The 22,092-nt window shown below is 44.2% G+C and overlaps 1 long non-coding RNA gene across 1 annotated transcript in view; it reads right to left on the bottom strand.

Moving 5' to 3' along the window:
• The window catches only part of LOC132002868 (uncharacterized), a 36,101-nt gene extending 31,812 nt beyond the window's left edge, over positions 1–4,289 (bottom strand). The window contains exon 1 of the long non-coding RNA XR_009400045.1: positions 4,202–4,289. This is a non-coding gene — a long non-coding RNA (uncharacterized LOC132002868). The remainder of the gene's footprint in view (positions 1–4,201) is intronic.
• Positions 4,290–22,092: the final 17,803 nt, after the last annotated feature.

The raw sequence follows: 22,092 nt of genomic DNA, 5'->3' as shown, positions 1-22,092 counted from the left end.
AACTCAGATGTGGTCTGAGGGATCCACCATGAATAACAAAGATGCTCCAATTAAGACATTCCTAAGGTTTCAAGACTCTATCCAAGGAAGCGGGGGTGAAAACCAGCCAGATGCCTTGTCATACAATAGTTCATTGGGTGTTATGAATAGTTAGGGTACTAAAGATACTAAGGACACAGTAAACACATCAGAACCTGCTCAATCCAGGAAAGGTTTATTTAAATTTGTGGTGCACTTTAGCCAAACTTAAGAGAAGGAAATAAAGATTCAGTAGGAATATTACATTTCAATCAATAAAAAGTATGGAACTAGAGGGTACTAGGCTGAACAAAATAAGTCAATCAGAGGAAGTCAATTATCATATGATCTCCCTAATATGAGGAATTTGAGAGGCAGAGTGGGCGATGTGGGGGCTAGGGAAGGAAAAAATGAAATAAGATAGGATCAGGAGGGAAACAAACCATAAGAGACTCTCAATCTTACAAAACAAACTAAAGGTTGCTGGGGGGAGGGAGAGTATGGAGAGGGTGATTGGGTGATGGAGAGGATATGTGATAATGTGAGTGCTGTGAAGCTTGATGATTCACAGACCTGTACCTCTGGAGCTAATAATACATTATATGTTAACAAAAATAATAACAAAAAAAGAAAAATAAATAAAACTCCCATCATTAGAGTTCAAGGACTACATGAAGAAAACAAGAAGGGAAGACCTTCAAAAATAGAAAGCATGGATATGTTTTTAAAAAATAAATAGGACTTATAAGAAGTTGAGCAGTGGAAATAAATTTATTTATTTACAAATATACATATTCATTTTCTGGATGGGAACTCAAAATGTGTGAGAGCAATTAGATCATCAATTTTAAGCCATAGTTTTCATAGCCTCAAAAGGGCATGTGAGGTCTGAGTTCTGAGGACAGGGAGACATGAAAGAGACGTGGCCAGGATGTACCTTTTCCTTAGGAAAACTCAGCACCTATTTTCAGAACTCCCCTCCAAACATGTAATTGCCAAATTTACTTTGAGATTGGTTACACAAATTTGTCTTAAGAAATACAGAATCCATTTTCTCTTCTAAGTGATGATAATCTTAACTTTCACTTCTACAGATATGGCCTTGGAAGACAGGATGCCAAACAGGGGACAGAACCAAGCAAGGCATGTGTAGGCAGTAGGGTACCAATCAAGGGAACTGGATGTAAGAAAGAAGAAAACCAAATACAGATGTCTTTGGTTTCTGGCTTAGATGACTTCATAGACAGATAATGATCCCATTAACCAAGATGGAAAATACCAAGAAGTGAAGCAGATAGGAAGGTAAAGCTTGTAAGTGGATTTTGTGACATCACATGCAGATGTGCGGGAAGCAGATGTGCAGGAAGCAATTAGAAAGACAAATCTGGAGGTCAAGTGTCCACAGCTGTCATATGTTTTTAATTAGTTGAATGGAAACTCTTTAAATTTAAAACAGTCCCTTTTATCTGGGACAAAGTTTGCTACCTCGGGTTTAATTATGGGTATTTATAATCATGTTTATGAGTATGTATGTGTGTGTGTGAGAATGGATACATGGGTATGTAGATAGGTTAGGATAGATGTTGATAATGATGATGATGATAGATGACAGGTAGAGAGGTAGATAGACAGGGAATGGATGAGTGAACAGATGGACAAAAGGATGGATAGACGATGGGTAGTAGGTAGGTAGGTAGATTAGCATAGTAGCTACCACCTTCATCATCAACATTTTTCAGCCAGCTTCACCCAAATTCTTTCTGGAATTCTGTCTAGAGTATAACTTTTGCATTCTTCCCAAATTTCTCAGCTAAGGAAGAAAACTGACAACTGGTAAGAAATTCACATTTATGCAATTCTATTTCTGCCCAGTTCGGTGTCAGGTACTTACTCGTGAGCTATCTCACATAATCTTCATGATGACCCTGAGAAATAGGCCTACAAACACTGTTTTCACAAGCAAGGAAACCAAAGATCAGAGAATCCCATGACTAATGAGGGGCAGAGCCAGGGTGAGAGCGCCAGATCTTTCTTCCTGATTCAGAGACCTCCTTGGCTAAACCACAGCAGCATCGGAAAATAACATGTTACATTATAGGACAAGTTTAGACCAGAACCTTGACTGCAGGGAATCTGGTACAACTTCTTAAAACTCTCTAAGCTGATATATTCTTACTAGTCTCAGTTTCAAACTAAACGGTCAATGCATTCTTTCCTTGGGAGCATCAAGGAAGGGAAAAGCTGAAGTGAGTGTGGAACTGTCCTAATGGCCACTAACCTCAGCTCATAGGAAGACAAGTCCCTAAGAGAGGATGGGTGATAAATGCTTTACAGAAGAAAGAGGATGGGCTGAGGAGTTAAAAGCTTACTTACATCCATGGCAAGAGGGCGATACATTTTTGGTGCAAAGGAAAACCATTGTTCAATTCTTAGATACTTTTCCAAAGGTCACCTAAGGTATTCTGCTGCAGGAGAGTAGGGCTCACTTGTACTTTCTGGGAAAATGTGTATGCAGCATTAAGAAACCTAGAGATCCTTTTAAGATCTCACTCAGCTTTCCCTGCCCCTACAGTTCACTTGATGCTAGACTACTGTATTTTAAGATTGTCACCACTTGTCATGAGACTATCTAGGCTGGACACAATTTATGTAGGAAGAGTGTAATTCAATTGAACGAAGTGACAGATGGCAGCCTTGAACCAAGGGCCCTTGTCCTCCAACCCCTAAAGTGGTATCACAAGGCTGCATTTTTCTTTGTGGTGGTTACTAAATTAAAACAAATTCAACATGCATCTCCAGAGCCAGGACTTGCTCTATATGCTGTGGGTACAAAACACAGCACATTTTAGTCTCTGTGCTTGGAGGTTTGATTGGACTCCCTCCCAGAGCTCTTCAGCAGATAGCCTACGAGGTTGTTCCCTGCCCTCATGCAGCTGAGAAGCCCCTCCATGTGTACAGGAGTAAGACTGGCATGAAGATAGACATTACTCATGTAATTCCACAATCAGGAAATCGCAACTGTAGAAAGTGCTCTGAAGAAAAATTACAGGGTTGGGGCGCCTGGGTGGCTCAGTGGGTTAAAGCCTCTGCCTTCGGCTCAGGTCATGATCCCAGGGTCTTGGGATCGAGTCCCGCATCGGGCTCTCTGCTCCGCAGGGAGTCTGCTTCCTCTTCTCTCTCTGCCTGCCTCTCTGCCTACTTGTGATCTCTGTCTGTCAAATAAATAAATAAATAAAATCTTAAAAAAAAAAAAAAAAGAAAGAAAAAAAAAGAAAAATTACAGGGTTAAGAGAGTCTGTAACCGGGTCCCCTAGCAGACTGGGCTTCCCTAAGGAGTGTTGCATTCATAAGCATGAGTTAGAATAACTAAGTGAAGGAAGTGTGGGTCATGCAGGGGTTCAGAGAAACAGAAAACACCCCATAAGGCAGAAACCAGTAAGTGTGGGGTGGCTGGGGAAAGGGAATATTAGACAGAGAACTCCTTGCAGAGTTTTATAGGCCAGTGGGAGTTTCAAGTTTGGGGTGGGTGGTATGATATTTTGAAGAGACAAAGATAGCTGAGAACAGAGTGGAGGGTGCCAGGCGGATTTGGGGAGGCCAATTGGAAGAGCACTGAGCTGGTCCAGTGGGAGACGTTGGAGAGTGTGGATAGATCCTGGATATAATTAGAATTTAAACTCACCATACTGAATTTTTGTTGTGTTCAGTTTTTAACTGTTGGGTCAGGACCTATATTTTTCTGTGCTTGTACCCCAAGTATGTAAGATAGTGTGAGGAAGATGGCAGGGCCAGAGGGTTGGGAAGAAAAAAAAAAAGAAGAAGAAGAGGAAAAAATGACTGCACAGAAAACAGCAGTCCTCTTGAGAATCAAAATAGAGGCTTCTGCCTTGCTCCACAGTCAGCTAGAAGTACGAACTTCATTTCCTAAAGCACTAGATATCAATTTTGAGAGCTTAAACTGTTTTCATTTGTGATTTTTTTTTATAATTTGATTACAAAGCCTGAAAATATTGTATCTTCTTCACTTGCATTGCAATGTGACTTACAACAGGAGCTGAAGCACTTTTGTAACCTTGTCTAGACATCTGACTTTCATTATAACAATTACAAAATAATTACAAAAGTGATAAACAATAAAAAGGTACAAAATGAATGAGTTGTGAGTTCCAATGAACAGACTTACAAATTTACTCCTGGCAGTTGAACGAGGAACTGCTGGTAGCTCTTCTTAGTAACTGGCCATGGAGAAGGTTCCATTTCTTGTGGCTTCCGTTACCTATCAGTAAAATGGAAGGACTTTGGGAAATGATCTGCTTTCTGAAGTTTCTGCTTTAATTTGTTTAACCACCCATTAGAAAGCAGTCTGGCTCCTGTGTGTGAGACATCAGCATTCCCGTTCCTGGTACATGATGTTCCCGAACACTTGATAAATGTGAGCTGCCCTCTTTCCCCTGGTTGCTCTGGTGATAACACCACAACCCACAGAAGGGCTGCATGGTGGGCATAGAGCGGAGAGCCCTGCGGAGTGGGCTGCTTCCCAGCTCCTGAAGGTTACCATGGGGCAGAAGGGATGGCTTACAACAGGAATGGAGTGGGAGGCAGAGGCTGGCGGAAGAGCTCTCTCCCCAGATGCCAAAACCACAAGAGCTCAGAGGTGCCCAGGGTCACTGACAGCACCAGGCTCAGTGCCAGAGAGCCCCGGCAAGGGCTCTGTTACCTGGCCAGGCGCCGGCACATCTTGCCCCTTCCTCCTAGTCACTATCTTACACTCCCTCTCCTGACCTGACTCAGGAAACAACAGCTCTTTCCAGACTGAAGAGGAATCCAAAGAGAAGGACATTGTTGGAGACAGGGTAGATGGAGCGCCCCCAAGTGGTAGGATAGCAGAGTGGTGAGGAAAAAAGGGACCACAAGGTGAGTTACAAGAGTTCATTCTCAGGGTCCTGATACTGTGATCTGGACCACCGGGAGGAGCACATTCACGTCCTCAGCCTCTTCCCACCAAACACCTTCGAATGTGAAATGACTCGAGTATAATGAAGAGTCATTCCAGATCTATGAGCACACTTTCCGTACTTGCTGCTTGCCTTCTCTGACAAAAATTGTCATCACATTTGCTCACTGGAAAAAATAAAGAAGCCTTTAAATTATTCATTCTCCTCTACCTTTGTTGCCAGGCATTGGACTAAATATTACTTTGCATACGTTATGTTGTTATGATACATCAATTCTGAAAGGGAGTCTTTATTATTCCCCTTTCTTTGATGAGGAAATGGAAATTCAAAGAGACTCAGTAACATTTCCCCAACAACACATCTTTGTGGGTAGAAAGGCCTCTCTCTACCCAGGACTCTTTGGCTTTCCCCAGTGCGGGCAACCATTTCTCAATGTGTTGTTCCAGTAACATCATGGTTCAAAGCAGAGCAGGGACACATGGAAGGGGCAACTTAGTGTATCATGTGGTAAACGTGTATTCTTCTGGGAGTCCCACATTTATGCTTTAATCAATTATAGTAAAGTGGTACTACTTTTCCACTTGTAGTATGATAAGAATTTTCCTCCAAAAAGAAATCTTTCTTAACGTAAAAGAGAGAGGAAGGAAGGAGGGAAGAGAAGAAGGGAGAAAGATGAAGTTAAAGAAGAGCATCGATGGAAAAAAGTCATCAACACATTATTCAGATGATTGATTTGACAATCCTACACGCCTATACTACATCATTCTGCTCTAGTCATAGTATCATACCCAGACTTTAATGTGTCATCAGGAAATGGTTTCCAGTACTGGCTTCTGAGCACTGATAACCTTATGTAACTTGTAGTGTTTATCAGTAATTCTCATACCATGAAATTATAATTCTTATGTGCAGAGTGGCAAAAGTCAAATCTATCACTATAAAGGTTCCACATTTCCACTATGAATCATGCTTATTCTGGGCATCCACAGCTGGGAAATATCAGAATTATCCAGAACTGATGGTCTGGAAATATATAGAAAGACCAAATGAGTTAGAACCAGAAGCTTAGGATCAAAGCATGGCCAAAATTAAGCAGGAGGTAGAGGTGGGGAGATAGGGGTGGTCTTATGAACCATGGCATCATAAGAGCTTCGTAGAAGCCCATCTGGCTTATTAGGCAAACATGTCTTCCAGTTCCTCACCCTCTCAATAAGTAACTGCTGAGTTAACAAATGAATGAAGAATTCATTGATGAGTCACCCAACAATTTTTATTTATCACTCTCTTTAAGGCAGCTCATTAAGCTTAACACTTGGGGACTATGTAAAGAATAAACATGGTTCCTGATTTCAAAGGACTTACACCAGGACCAGAAGATTAAAAGTTAACTGTGACAAAACTAAAGTAAAATGTGCTAGGGGAAAAAAAAAAAAAAAGAGGAGGAAGAAGAGGAAGAGAAGAGGAAGGCGAACAAAAACAAAAGGACGGTCTGAAAGGATTACCTTGGGCTGGATGGAGGGATGTAGTTTCTAGCTGGGGTTATCCAGAAAGGTTTCAAGGGAGAGGTGATATCTGAGCCGAGTCCTAGAAGACGGTTCAATTGACATGGGTCTTGCTAAGGGTGAGCCTGAATGGGGTCTGAATCTGCCTTAGAACTCCCAAAACCTGGGGCATGAAGAGTCCAAGAACACAGAATCCTTGGTAAGTCATGCATCGTAAGGCTTAGCTATAAAGCCTTTCTTGTACTCTTAGGGAAGACAAACTCCAAATACTACCCACATTTCTATTTTCAATCAGTAAAAATAATTACCTCCAGTTAAAGTGCCCCTGAGATTCAAGAACCGTAAAACATCTCTTGTGTTGTTTTATCTTTTTTGTTAGCTGAAACCACAATTCACACAGACCAGTACATAAGAATATCATAATTAAAATAGTAAGCCCATTCACACTTCCTATCAAGGCACATCAATATGCAAAGGTCACCAAAGGGAACTCCCTCCCCCCAAGTCTACCAAAGAAGATCTCGAAGTCCAGGGGGAGGCTGCTTGAAAACTGTCTGTTGGAAGCTCTCCATGCAAAGTTGCCAAAATTCATAGCACGCGTGCTCCACGTACCATTACCATATTTTGAATCAAAATGAAATGTGCCCATCAAATTTCTCCTGAGTAAGTGAACAACAAATGCTAATGCATAATATTTCCTCAAATCAGTAACATCGTTGCCTTTAAGTTTTGTTACTGTAAATCTTGACAAGTTTTGTCAAATGATGTTCAAAGTGCCAGAACCACGACCAGCCATGATAGAGGAATGTCTCTTGAGCCAGCAACTTGTGCGCAGCTCTACACAGACTATGACCAGAATAGTAAGAAACTACCCTAAGCCAAGAAGATTGACCCCTCAAAGGACCCAAGAACTGGTACATTTGGAAAAGCAGAGGAAGTCTTTTGGGGAACCAAAAATTATCTTGTCCCCTGAGGACCAGGAAGGTGGGAAACTCTTCCCTTGATGAGGAGTGGGAGGTGGGGGTCTCTGCTGTACTCAGAAGGCTGGCCAGTGATCATGGTGTACCACAGCCATCCCAGAGAGGGGAACGAAAACATGTTTTGTGTGCCATGTAAAGTAGGGTAGCCACAGAAAAGGGAGTGACACAATAACCTGCCTGAGAAAGGAAGGCTCTGGTAAGGAAGTTGAGATCGCTCATGCAGCTGAAATCAAACCTTCTGGGGGTCAAAAGGAAGGTGGAGCAAATTCATCAGGACCCCCACAAACATGAAGTATGCCCTATCCAGAACAAACCACCCAATCTCCTCACCCCCACACCACTCTCTAGCTCACCAGTCACTAGTCCCCCTACTTTCAACCCACACATCCAAGCAGGTAGTTCTGAACTTTTTCTCCTCACCATCCACCTCATTCTCACTACCACTGCTCTGCTACAGATCCACCTATCCCTCCCAGAATCCAACAGGACCTTGCCACTAGTCTTCCAGACTCTGGTCTCCACCTCTTCAAAAGGCCACCCTCCACACTACATCCAGAGAGGTCCATCTGAAGGACAAAAACAAGTGGGTCTCCCCCTATGCAACAACCCTCTGATGACTTCACACCGTCTACTCTGAAAGGTCTGTGTTCCTCATCATGGCATATAACTGGGACTTAATGCTGTTTGTGATAATCAGGCAACACACTCAATTCAGATCCTCTGAGACTGTAGGAACTATTTAGGGATCCTCTCACTTATGGCAGTTGGCAACACAGCACTAACAGAGCTGAAGGAGAAGCCCATCAAATAATACTCACCAGTCACTTCCAATATCCCTGGAAACTCTCCCATCACACATTTAGAAACAAGTTTGCCAAACAATGATTCCACGGAGTCCATGTCAGTTTGTCTCATACTTTAATAATTTGTCCCTTTCTACCCTCAAAATATAAACCATTAATCCCCAAAGTGGAATCCTGGGTCTACACTCTTCGGCATCACACACAGACTCCCAGGTACCCGGGAGCCCAGTCAACCCAGTACCCCAGACACAAGACCTCAAGTCTCCATATTGAACAAGTTCTTCTCTTTTTCTCAATACACACCAAAAGGTTAGTACCACTGATGTGTACTATCTAAAGTATAATTTAGGCTTTCCCATATATATTTCAGTCTGTCTCCATGTTTTGAAGTGGAAAGTGTTCAACTGCTTTGAATTTTACTAGCTTGCCACAGATGAAAGAACCATCGTGCCTCATCAGTGGGGTCTGTGGGCCCCGGGCTCTATTCTCCTTCACTACAATACGTGGTCCCCCTCCTTTGAGGAAAATGTGAGCAGCATTGGGCTGATTACCTGTGTGGTCCATTTCAAGAGATTAGGAGCTACTTTCTGAAAGGGCAGATGGAACAATCTATTGTAGCATTTTTCACGTTAACAATCTCAGGACACACCTGGGGTCTCATTCAAGACATTGTTACAAGAAGACTTTACCTTCAAAGGTTGTGAAACCACCAACGACATTTTAAAGGGAAGACAAAGGCCGGGAAGATGAAATTGAATCAAAAGTATGCAGGGCTGCTCTGCCATGGTCTGGCTTTTCAGACTTTCCAATTCCTAAATGCTGCTTTGTCCAGCTCCACTCTGTATTTTCTGTGGAAATGCTTGCTTTTGTGATCGACTCTTTATGGATTTTCAATACTGTCTCAAAAACTCAAATACAGAAGTCACTCTTGCCCTCCTTGGGACAGGGTAGGGAATGGGGTAGGAAGGAGTGTTAAGGCTGTGAGAACAGCCAACAGGGACACGTGCCACAAGGGCTGAGGTGGCAATGGAAGCAATGGAAGTAGGTGCCCCTGGGCCAGGCCTACACGTTCGTGAGCATATTTTCCCCCTGTCCCTCCAGCTGCGCGCCACCACACCCCACCCGGTGATGGAGGATGGACGGTGGCTCACATAGAGGAATTTCTTCACATTCCCGTGCAGATAACTTCTCCAGAAGCAAGGCCCTTGTCTGAGTCACAGGTCCCAGAGCACGTGTTTACTGCCTCAGTTTCCCCAGTGAGATCAGTCATGGGAAACGGAGGAACCCCACAGGCTCACATAGGCTTGGGATTTATTGGCTACCGTCTCGGGGGAGTCTTGGACATATGTTTTCCTGAACCTTTGTTTTTCCCGTGTCTCTCCAGACATTCTCCATATGCCTCTGTGAGAAACAGAGCAGAGAGGGTCTGGGAATGCAGAAACACGCCCTGGGTTCCTGGCTAGAGAGGGGAGAGGCGGGATTTTTTTCTTCCATTAAGCCCTACCCTGAGCAGAAAGAAATCATCTCTAAGCTCTTGTCCTGGGTGACATTTTCCCTGACACAGGGTTGCTTTTCCTCACCTGTCTAAACTAAGTAAAGAGGATCCAATATCCACTCAGTGCTGATCTTTTCAGCAGATACTCAAAGGATAAAGGAAGGATAATTTATTATTCTTCTGTTTAATCCCATAGAGTGGATTGTGAACTTCCAAACAGTAAGGCATTCTTCTGAGAAAAGAGCCCTCCTTATCAGTTTGGCCCCGTCCAAAGTAACGATGACTTCACATTGGCTTGGGCTTCAGGATGTATTTGTCTCCTGTCAGTTACTGATGCTCAAAACAGGACTGTATGTACCCTCCTTATAAGGGAAATCTGGAAAACGTGAAAACCCACCCTTTCTCAGTGAATGCCCCTTCCCACTTTCTTGTGCTCTCCAAGGAACCCTGAAGTGGAGAAGAGAAGGCCGGCCTTCTTCCGTTTCTCTTGGCTCAGCTGGGAGTAGAGGATCTTCAGGACAACCAAACACACCAACTTTACTCAGAAGATATTTCTTTTATAAGGCATAATATCCCAGCAGGCTTTGCATACCTCATGAACAAAAAATTTAACTTGCCATTGAATTGAATTTTAAATACTTTTAGACGTAACCACAGATTATTCGTTTGCTTGTGCAGGATAAAATTAGAGCTGACCCTCCATGTAAATAAATAAACAGAGCTGTGGGAATCTGTGCCATGCCACCTGTTCGCGACTTATGGGACACCAGATACCAGTGCAAACCAGCAATTTGGGGTGGTTTCACATTTTCCCATTTCCTTGTGTGAGGACTTTGGGGTTCTCAGGGAGGCCATTTAGGTAGACCTTTCTCATTAAGTGAATGGTGCCAAGATGGAGTTTCATTTCAATGGCCAAGGCATATATATGAGTGCATATGTGCGTATGCATGCACGCGCACACACAACCACATGCACATTCACACACAGACACCCAGTGCCTGTATTTATTTATACAGGTGTACTTAAAATACATCCCTTAAAATAGTACGTATGCACAGAAACTATTCCCCAGGAACAAGAGGGCCATCCTTCTCACCTTTAGATTCCTTGCAGAAGTTTTCAGTCAATACCAGAGTATTTGGTTCCCGCCAGAATTTGCCTGATTTCTGAATTTTTTCATTTAGATTTATCTATTGAGCGCCAACTGTGTTCTCGGAGGCACCGGGATACCAAGATCCCTCCAGGAGCACATCATACACGGAACTAAATATTTTGATCTTGCAAATGAATTCCTAAGAGTGCTCTCAAATATTTAAAGTCAGAGGGCTAAGGTTTAGCAGACAAGTCCCAAAATGTTTTACTTTGTACGCAACCAAAGTATATACTGCTTGCTCAGAGAAGATAATAGCAGCCTTAAAATTCTTCCCTTCTTGTCTATTTGTTTTCTAAGTCTTCACTAGAGTATGCAGTCCTTGAGGGCAGAAACCACGGCTCACTGGTCACTGCATCCCTAACTCCTGGCACATGGCAGGCATTCATTGTCCGAAGTCTGACCGACTTACCAAGTAAACCAATATAAAAATTTTCAACATTTGAAATATCTGAATAAAAACAGATAGGATGTGCCAAAGAAATAAATCAGCTTCCCCTATCCTCCCCCAAGCCCACTCCTAAAAGATATACTCCATGAGAAGGCAGAAGAGCTTCCAACGTTAGGCTCGCTGGTATGAAAGTGCAGGAATTTGAGGAATCCCTGCATCTCCCCATAGCTCTGCCAGCCCAAGGCTGGGGCTCCAGGAGCAGAGCCTCAGGTCAATCAGAAAGACTTATGATTATGACTTTCCTATTGTTATTTTAAAAGTTGCTAATTCTCACAGCCAAGAGATTGGCTATCATATTCACTTCAGGGTGGCCTAAAAGGAAGGAAATGAATAGACAGGATGGTAAAGAGGGTTTTTTTTTTTCCTTTTAATCCATATCCGTAACTTTCATCAGGCTGAGATGCCTTTAAGTAATACTGACCACTGATCCAAGCTAAGAAAGAATTACACAGGACGTGATCACATGGATGGCTGCCGTGGGAGAAATAGCGTCGTGTGCTCCCAATCCTCCTTCATGCTGACATCCACAAGCAGATAATGCCAGGAGTGACACTAATTCTAGGTGGAGAGGACTAGCCTGTCCAGCTCTGTGTTCTGAGGTATGACCAAGAGACTACACAGAGCAGAAGAGCAATGATAAATAGTGACCGACACATTGAACTCCCTGTGTGAGATGCTCCATCACTCCATTCTCTGCGGGCATAGAACCGGTCACGTCTGAATGGTGGCTGCTCCATCGTGGGTCCCTGAGGGACTGTAGCAAGCAGAATAACTCACGTAAAGGAAACGAGGTATGGATAAGACAGACTGTTTTGTTTTATGTCACTAAGATGTGGGCGTTTTTGTTTGTCATTATTACAGCATAATCTAGTTTATTCTGCCTGATATACCAAACTATTAGCAGAGCTAACAAAGTAGGTTAGAGCCAAGGAACCCCTGATGACAGTGCCACCAAGCCTCTGCACCACTCCTTTTTGCTAGGAGAGAAATAAATGCATTTCCCACATAGGGTGAAAAACAGAAATATGGATATGTCCTTTGCAATGTTGTTGCATTTATATATAATACATATAGAGGCTTTTATTTTATTTATAAATGTTTCCTGCGCATAGTAAGTGCTCTGAAAATGAAGCAATTTATTAATATAATCTTAGCCACAAGAACCCTCTCCTTCTAGATGTTTTGTACATGATGTGAGTCTGGAGAGGAAGGGCCAGTAGACCCTAGACTTACATTCAATCATCCAACAAATATTTATTTAAAAACCTATCGTGTACCAATCACGATCTAGAAGTCCCTTCCTGAGCACAGTTTATCAAGCTAGAGGGGACATCAGAGATGAAACCAGAGGCCGAATCTACTCAGGAGAAGCACAGGTTGCCATGGAAACTAGCGGAGCCACTTCCCCCCAGCCTGGACATCCGGGAAGGCTCCCTGGAAAGGGTAATATGGAAGTGGTGATCCTGTGCGAGAAGTCAGGGATAGTCAGGTAGAAAGAAGAGAAAGCAAGTGCTCATGGGGGAGAGACAGCATGTGCAAAGGTCCTGAAGGAAAGGAGAGCATGAAACATGCAGAGAACTTCAGTGGTGAGAAAAGGGACTGTGAGGGGAAGGTGATAAGATACAGGGCAGGAGGGATAAAGGGAAATGTTGGCATACCCAAGACACACCTAAACAGTCTTCCCAACAAGTGGAACTTCTTGAGCTCAGTTTCTTCCCCTTGTCTAAAAGGGACAACTTGAAACCAAGTCCTGTGGGACAGAAAAGACAGAACACTATAGCATTCATTCACAGGCACTCAATAACTTGCCACAGAGCTAGCATACAGGAGGCAGGGGCTGAGTCCTTCCGCATTCACGTGCTCTATGATGCAAGAAAGACATTCTTATCTCCCCTCCTTCTCTCTTCCCATCAGCTTCATGGAACCCATTCCCACAAGCTACAAAACGTCCAAAAGATGCACTGCTCAAGGGGAATCTCTGCTTGGCAATCAATGTCCCACGTTGCTGACACTGTGAATGGAATTTCTGTCTTTTACTCCATCCATCTTTAGGGCTCTGGGACCCAGGAAACACATGTACTGTTTGTGCGGGTAATGTGAGAAGGAAAGGAATTTACCCTTTTCCCTGTCCCAGGCCTGCAGATGGACATCCAAATATATACAAGAATTCCCTTTATGCTTTTAGATTGGCCCCAGCTCTCCTTGCCCAGGAGGAGAATTTGACTCATCATGTCCTCCAGGTCCAGCTGATTTCTGGCTGGATGGTCCACACCACTGATAGAGGATTTCAAGATATGACAAGGTCTTACTATGGACATTGAATCCACCAACTCCGCACACACCGTAGCAGAGATTTGCAAAGAAACTTGACCCCCAGAGCTAATAACGTCTGTGCCATCAAAAGCAAATCAAAACACAATGACATCCAGCAAAGCAGCCAACAGATGGTCAGTCTGTCCTCTTAGGCAAGAGTTTTGCAGAAAAGCGAGCAAAGAAGCTTGACAGGGAGCCAGGCAGGCAGTGAGTTCCACCGATCCCCACGCTGCCACCACTGTTGCTGCTGTTGGAAAAACACATTCCAGCATCTGGGCTCTGAGCCGTGCAGCTGTGAAGTGTCCACATGTGCAACCGCGCGGACTCTGGGACGCACGGCTGAGAGCGGAGCCCAGCCAGGCCCAGAGGTCACGCCAGTGGCTAAGGCCCGGCCATGGCCACCTGGGCATCTGATGTGGGCCACTTTTCTTGTGCAGTAAGGCTGGGTGTAAGAAATGCCAAACTTGTGTTTGGAGGAAGATAAACTCTCCAGAATATAGAGGATTCTTTTCCAATCCTTCTGCATTCCAGTCATGAGACACTGGGGCTGGGGAACAAATTTCCAAGAAGAACAACCTCAGAATGGGGCTGAAGAGAGGCTGACAGCCAACAAGAACTCTGAGAAAATGCAGGAGACACCGGAGATCAGCACACAGCTTCAACCCTTCAACCCCAAAGTCAAGAAGTATTTCGGACCGAGGCTACACTCTTAGAGAGTTGCTTCCTGGATCCATTTGCTTGACGACATGGCGTTTCCACATTCATGAGACCTTGCTTCCGAGAGACAGAGAGAGAGAGAGAGAGATCCCTCTGGCTTCTCCTCCTAAGGTCTTGTCACCAACTTCGGAGCAGCGAGATCCTCTCTGGCGGCCGCAGATCGGGGAGTTTGGAATGAGAGGAGCGCTGGCCAGATGCAGCAGATGAATTTCCAGACTGCTATTTCCAGGGAATGACTCCACAAAAATTGTTTGTGAACTGGACAGAGGAAATCACTGTTGCAAGAATAGAACACTAGATCTTCTTGGTTGTCATAAATCTGTTTCGCGGCCACTCTTCCTTAGGTGCAGACTAACCCAAAACATGACCAAAAAATTGTCATCATGTGTGAGCAGATGGAGAAATGCCATAGTCCTTAGGCATTTCTTTAAAAAAAAAAAAAAATCACTGGCTTACCACTTGAAATTCAAGCATCCTCAGGAAAAATGGAAGCCACTATTTCTGTGCAACACTGTCCGAAGTCTCTACAAAGGAAATACACAGCAAAGCTTCAACTCGCAGGGTTCTGCTCCCTGAGACAGACAGCAAAGGGGGTGATGGACATTCAAGCAGCTGCTCGAGATTAGACCAGACGTATGTTTTAAAATAAGAGGTAAAAATAGAGCTACCCTATGACCCAGCAATTGCACTACTGGGTATTTACCCTAAAGGTACAAACGTAGTGATCCGAAGGGGCAGGTGCACCCATTTAGAGCTGCAATGTCTACAATAGCCAAACTATGGAAAGAACCTAGATGTCCATCAACAGATGAATGGATAAAGAAGAGGTGGTATATATACACAATGGAATACAATGCAGCCATCAGAAGAAATGAAATCTTGCCATTTGCGACGACGTGGATGGAACTAGAGGGTATCATGCTTAGTGAAATAAGTCAATCGGAGAAAGACAACTATCATATGATCTCCCTGATATGAGGAAGTGGAGATGCAATGTGGGAATTTGGGGGGTGGGAAAAGAATAAATGAAACAAGATGGGATCGGGAGGGAGACAAACCATAAGGGACCCTTAATGTCACAAAACAATCTGAGGGTTGCTGGGGGGGTGGGGAGTTCAGGAGAGGGTGGTAGGTTGTGGACATTGTTGGGGGTGTGCTGTGGGGATTGCTGTGAAGTGTGTCAACCTGGCGATTCAGAGACCTGTGCCCCTGGGGCTAAAAATACATTATATGTTTATTTAAAATTTTTAAAAATTATTTTAAAAATAAATAAATAAAATAAGAGGTGGAGTGTCACCTGGGTGGCTCATCCGTTAAACATCTGCCTTGGGCTCAGCTCATGATCCCGAAAGCCAGGGATCAAGCCCCGCATCGGGCTCCCTGCTCAACAGGCAGCCTGCTTCTCCCTCTCCCACTCCCCCTGCCTATGTTCCCTCTCTTGCTGTCTCTCTCCGTCAAATAAATAAATAAAATTTTTAAAATAATAAAAATTAAAATAAAATAAGAGGTGGATTAATAATAGGTCCCTGCAGAAGGTCCTGGGCATAGTGGGAAGAGGCCAGGCAAAGACCCTCAAAGGTCCTCTGAGTGGACACAGGGCCAGGTGGCGGCGTTTCCTTCACATTTGGCACCGGCCAGTTTTGGAGTTCACCTTGAGTGGAGACTTTGGCAGGCTAAGGAAGCAAATTAAAATATAGCAAGTCATGAGTTATTATTATCTGAGCTTAGCTAGGATGGAGAAGCCCTACAGAAAGCGTGGTCAGTTTCCTTTCTGGAAGTCCTATCTTTGACGTATGAAGTCACTTACACCTCCTCTGCTTGTGCCGAGGTCCGAGAGTGATGGGAGTCCTCCGGGAAGGAGGGAAGGGAAGTTGATCTCACATGGATTTTAGCATCCTGGGAGGGAAGTGGGGTGCTATAAATATTTCCTGCCTTTTGTTTTCCATCTTTAAATCCTGGCTAGTGGGTGGGGGACAAACAGGCCTTGGAGAAGGGTCTCAGATGAATAGGAGGGCAGCTGCTGTGCCAGCACGGTGCAAGGAACCAAGCTCACAACCCCAGAAGGTCTTGGGGTGAGCTCCTGCATTTCCAATGGAGCCTCGGCCAAAGGTGCTCTGAGACTGGGCAGAGGGGCAGCATCCACAAGAGGAGTCATGCAGTCACGGTGCCTTTGTCCCAGGACTGCCCTGACTCTCTTCTGCAAGCAAAGCGAAATGCTGCTTCGGCACAGGGCTGCACTCCACCTCCTTCTGTCTGCACTGCAGGGCACTGTGAAGCCAGAGGATAAATCTGTTCTCTCTGCAAAGAGCTCTGTAGCCAGGGGAGTGCCCCGCATGGTCACAGAGATGCTGCAGCACTCCTCCCTCTGTAAAAATGAGAATGAGAATGATTCAGGACAAAAGGAGGAAAAATATATATTCATGCAAGATAAAGATTTAGAACCCGTGCAGGGAAGTTATGATCCACAAAGTAACCATAATTGAACCACATTACATGCCTGAATCAAGCCATAAATTTAATAGCATGTATTTATAAAGGAATGGAAGTCCACATATCACATTTTCAAAAACAATTCCGCAAATCTGAAAGGAGATTAATTTGACTGCTGGACATTCCTCCTAATATTTTTCTACTTGTGAAATTAAATTCTCTTCCTCACTGGCGCATTGATGTGGAGGCTTTATAGACGCATTATAGAAAATATGTGGAACAGGTGAGGGGCTGTCAGAGGGGCCCTGAGCCATTGTCTTTACAGAGGTCAGATTTTCCGTGAATTGAAGGGGCTGACAAACCCTGCCTGCTGGGTTCTGTCACAGTGCGGCGAATTACTAATGTTACACAATGGGAATAGTGATGCAATTTAACACCAGGCTGTAATGCACTCGTGGCAGAACACCGAGGGTTAACTTTAAAAGACCTGATTTGGGTGTGCTTAGATTCTCAAAGAATGTATTGCCCGCTTCGGTTTTTGTTTCTGGGAGGGGAAGGGAACAAAATCTCTTTTCTTAATTTCCTCCTCTGGGTATTGTCTACTGGCCATCTTGTGGAATCAAACATTTGTTATCCTAAGAAAGAGAAGGATGAAACTTGTATTCATTCCTCTTTCATTTTTTAGAAGGTCTTCATAAATGCTTACAGTCCGGGCTACAGGTACAGGAAAATAAACTGATACGATAAAAGTTCTAGAAGTTTGTAATCCCATTTTCTTGAGCTATTGCACAGACTGAATTCATGTGAAGGCATCTCAGAGGCCCCAGCAGCATCTCCTGATGTTATTTCAGCAAAGGTTGGAACGAACCAGAAGAGGGTTCGAGCTACTCCCTGAGTGAGCTAGACAATCCGAAGTTCCTGGACTCAGTTCAGATCACACCTGGTATCCTCACGGTGGGAAAGAGTGGCACTTGTAAACCTCCCATTTAGATGATTTAGCCATACCCTTTCTTTCCCAAGATCTATAAAAGGTCAAGGACCAACAGCTTAGATCTTCTCCACCAGAAGAGAGGCCACTAGAGAGAATCACTAGGTTGTAAGCTTTTTGTGGACAAGGATAGGCATCTGCCACTAACCAACAGGAAGGGGAAAGAATGAGCAAGAGAACAAATGGGTTGGTTGGCAGACTTCTTGCAGAGGAAAAGATCAATGTGTCTGGCATATTGGATAAAGCACTAGAAATGCAGAGATGGGGGTAGAGGAGAGGATGAAAGAAGTCATTGGTGGGAGGGACATGGAAAGTACGTCCTTACTGCCTTTCTTAGCAAAGGCTGCCAGTGCCTGTCTGTGGGCTTCCTGCCCAGATGCAGAAAATGTATTTCTGCCTCAGTTGCAGTTAAAGAAAGTGTTGGAGGGAGAGATGAGATTTGGCAAAAATGCATAGTGCTGAGTGCACAGAGGCATCTAATCAATGAGATTTGATTAAAAGGGTGAATTTGAGCCAGAGGAAACAGTGAGTCAAATGTTGACAGCAGCAAAAGCATCCTCAGAGGGATTCCGGTGCTGAGAACTTCTAGCTTTTTCCTCAGGGCCCCGAGGTCATCGGGGTGTACATGTCTCTTTCCTGCCCTAATACTTTCTTCTTGTAACTAAAAAAAGATTCAACAGAATGATGCCACCTGACTGCTCAGGCATAGGTCCCTTAGAAAATCTTGTTGGGGTCCCCACTCATTTTCTCTGTTGCACTCATTAAGCAGCTACCATATGTCAGAGAAATCAACCAACAACCAAAGTTATAACCTCAGGCTTTTACATTCAGAAACTCACCATGTTACTAGGTTTACCCAGGAAGACAATTAATTTTTGATCTTCGTTCACTGTCAAGACAGGAGAATGACATTTAACTTAGGGTGTCCCTTTATCCATTTAAATACATGACGTATAGTCCTAGTGACCATAGTATTTTAGACCCTGGCTAGTTGAAGAGTGGTCCATGGACCCAGGGCGTCGGCAGCACCTGGAACTTATTAAAAAAGCAGAAGCTCAAGCCGGACCCCAGACCTACAGAATAAAAACTGCAGTTTAGTGTGCCTGGGTGGCTCAGTGGGTTAAAGCCTCTGCCTTTGGCTCAGGTCATGATCCCAGGGTCCTGGGATGGAGCCCCGCATTGGGCTCTCTGCTCAGCAGGGTGCCTGCTTCCCCCACTCTCTCCACCTGCCTCTCTGCCTACTTGTGATCTCTGTCTGTCAGGTGAATAAATAAAATCTTAAAAAAAAAAAAACCTGCAGTTTAACACAATTCACAGGTGATCCATATGCATAGAATCTTGAGAAACAATGGTCTAGAACAGTAGAGCTCAAATACCAGTGCACCACTCTCCAGGGACCACACTTTGAGAACTACCCTTTAGAGCACCCTCCACAACTCCCCGATACTGTGAAGCCTGACTTTATTCTGTGGCCAGAGATGCAAAAGTGACCTAAGCACTGATTCTTCCTTACACTGCATCAGATTCACCTGGAGGACTTTCCCAGCATCCTGAGATTCCATGTGTATGCCGTGGGATCACAGGGGTGGACTTGTCCCTTATCACATCAGAAAGAAACTGAAGAATATCAAGGACAAAAGGAACATTTTCTAAAAAGGAATAAATAAAGAGCTCATTGAATTTCTGAAGATTTTTCTCAAGGTTGCTTAAGAATTAGCTGGCAGAAGGACAGCTTAGTAATTTCAAAGTGTCAGAGTGAACGGTCATTGAAATACGCAAGCACCTATTTATTTAAAGCTCCGTAGAGTGCATCCTATCTTTTATTTAAAAAGTAAATAAATTTACTTGGGGTGCCTGGGTGGCTCAATGGGTTAAGTGATTGCCTTTTGCTTGGGTCATGGTCCCAGAATCCTGGGATGGAGTCCTACGTCAGGCTCCCAGCTCCACCTCGAGTCTGCTTCTCCCTCTGGCCTTTTCCTCTCTCATGCTCTCTCTCACTGTCTCTCAGGTGGATAAATAAAAATCTTAAAAAAAAAAAAAGTAAATACACTTTTTTTTCTTTCTGCTTTTGCTCAGCATTCTTGATATAATAAAACTCCATATAAAAAACTTGATATAATAAAACTCCATCACCTCATCATTCTACTATTTGATCACAAATACAGCATGATTTTTAATTTCCCTTCTTCTTCTCTTTGGCCTTCAGTCTTGCTGGCCACTTGAGAATGTTTTCTGTACTCATAGACCCCTCCCCCGCCGCCACCGGAGTGCAAACAGATTACGTCTCTACCATGCCCATCGGCTCTCTGATTTGGAAACAGATGTGGGGAGAACCGTGGCATGGTGAGAGTCAAGGAGGGGTTGGAGCAAGACAGGGATGCCTGCTCACTCCCACGGCAGGGAGGACATGGCTGGCATGGCTGCTGATTGGTTGGATGGAAGGGCCGGTCCCAGTCCATATTTACAAGGCGTACTGACTCAGATCACAGCTCTTACATTGTCAATGTATCTTAAAAATCCCGGTTTATTTGTTGGGGAGCCTGGGTGGCTCGGTGGGTTAAGCCTCTGCCTTTGGCTCAGGTCCTGAGGTCCTGATCTCAGAGTCCTGGGATCGAGCCCCACAGTCGGACTCTCTGCTCAGCGGGAAGCCTGCTTCCCTCTGCCTCTCTCTCCACCTGTTGCTCTGCCTACTTGTGATCTGTCAAATAAATAAAATCTTTTTTTTAAAAATGGGTTTATCTGAGTGCCCCCCATGTACTTAATGTTACAGGTACACTTGCAATAAGTGTGTCAAACAGCATCTAAGTATCATTATAGCTAAAAATAACTCTGGAATTCCTTTGGGACACACCCTGACACCGCCCTAGACAAACACGGCCACAGCCTGTGTTGGCCCTGGTTCCCACCTGATCTTCAAACACCTGTTTCCAACCACTGCTTCTTGGAACCTATTCCCTCCTCCTGTGTTGCAGGCTTCCCGAAAAACTTGCACAATCATAGAACTCAGATGCGCATTCCTTCCCCAACTCTTGCCCACCACCAACTGTGATGATGATACATTTGCTATCTTTCCCTCCTTCACTTTAGAGCCCCACTGGGGCAGAGTTTATGTATCTGTAATACAAATCACCTACATCTAAATCTGTTGTCTTCTCCACTTGGGAAGAATCTGTTAGCAGGAAGATCAGAATATATTCTATTCAAAAGGACTTTCAAAGAGTTCCTGAGTTCTTCAGCCCCAGGGTGTCTCAGTGGGTTAAATGTCTGCCTTTGGCTCAGGTCATAATCCCAGGGTCTTGGTATGGAGTCCTGTATTGGGTTCCTTGCTCAGCAGGGCACCAGTTTCTCCCTCTCCAACTGCCCCCCCCCCAAATATATAAATAAATAAAATCTTTTAAAAAAAGAAAGAAAAGAAGCAAAGACAAAATTCTGTTCTTCCTAAAGTCGTTGCTTATTCTATTTAACTGGCCTGTTTGAGAGAGTACTGCTGATTCTTAAATATGCACAGAGTCTAATCAGAGCAATTCAGTTAGCCTGCAGCTTCAATGATCGCCGCACATGCTTCAGCTTCTAGACTTTCTGATTCTAGAAACTTTGACTAGACACCCGCTCACTGAAAAAGCGCCATTTGCTAAATATTAGAACTTACTAATCTGGAATCCCAGAATTGTCCATACAATTTCATGCGAAAACCCCAAGTTTGGCTTTTGATTTTTCTAAAAGTTCTGATGTCTAGAAAGTCCTTTGACTCTCTGGCCAGCCCCACCATGAGCTTCAGGGTCCCTCTCAACACCCAGCCCCCATGTGACCACCCGCCTAACCCATGATCAGTACTTGTGATAAATTCACAATGGCCTTCTTGCCTTTGGCAGTTGGCTAACTTTTGTCCTATTCTCTGTTTCCCACAAAATTACACAGCTGGCATCTGTGATTGCAATTCCAAGCTGCTGTGAATACCAAGCAAAACTTGAAATGATAAGGACTCCACCATGTCCGCTCAGGTCCTCTGTGCCATTCCCTGCCCTTCCGAGGAGTTGTAGCCAGCAACCCCCAAGCCTTGCACATTTCTGAAACTTCTTCATCATCACAGGTACTGGCCCGAAGCCTCAGCAAGGAGTCTCAACAGCCCTATAAATGAGCACCTGGCAAGGTGTCCTAGATCTCATGAAAGTCAGGGCGGGTCGGAGAGATGCCTATTTCCAGCGTGCCTCTCCCTTCTTTGTTAAGAGCGTCTGGGTTTCATGGAAACCAGCATGTGCAGGAAAATGCAGACAGCTGTTCTGGTCCCCT

The sequence above is a fragment of the Mustela nigripes genome, chromosome 15, assembly GCF_022355385.1.
Source record: "Mustela nigripes isolate SB6536 chromosome 15, MUSNIG.SB6536, whole genome shotgun sequence".
NCBI classification, from domain to species: domain Eukaryota; kingdom Metazoa; phylum Chordata; class Mammalia; order Carnivora; family Mustelidae; genus Mustela; species Mustela nigripes.
This window is presented reverse-complemented; position numbering and strand designations above follow the sequence as displayed.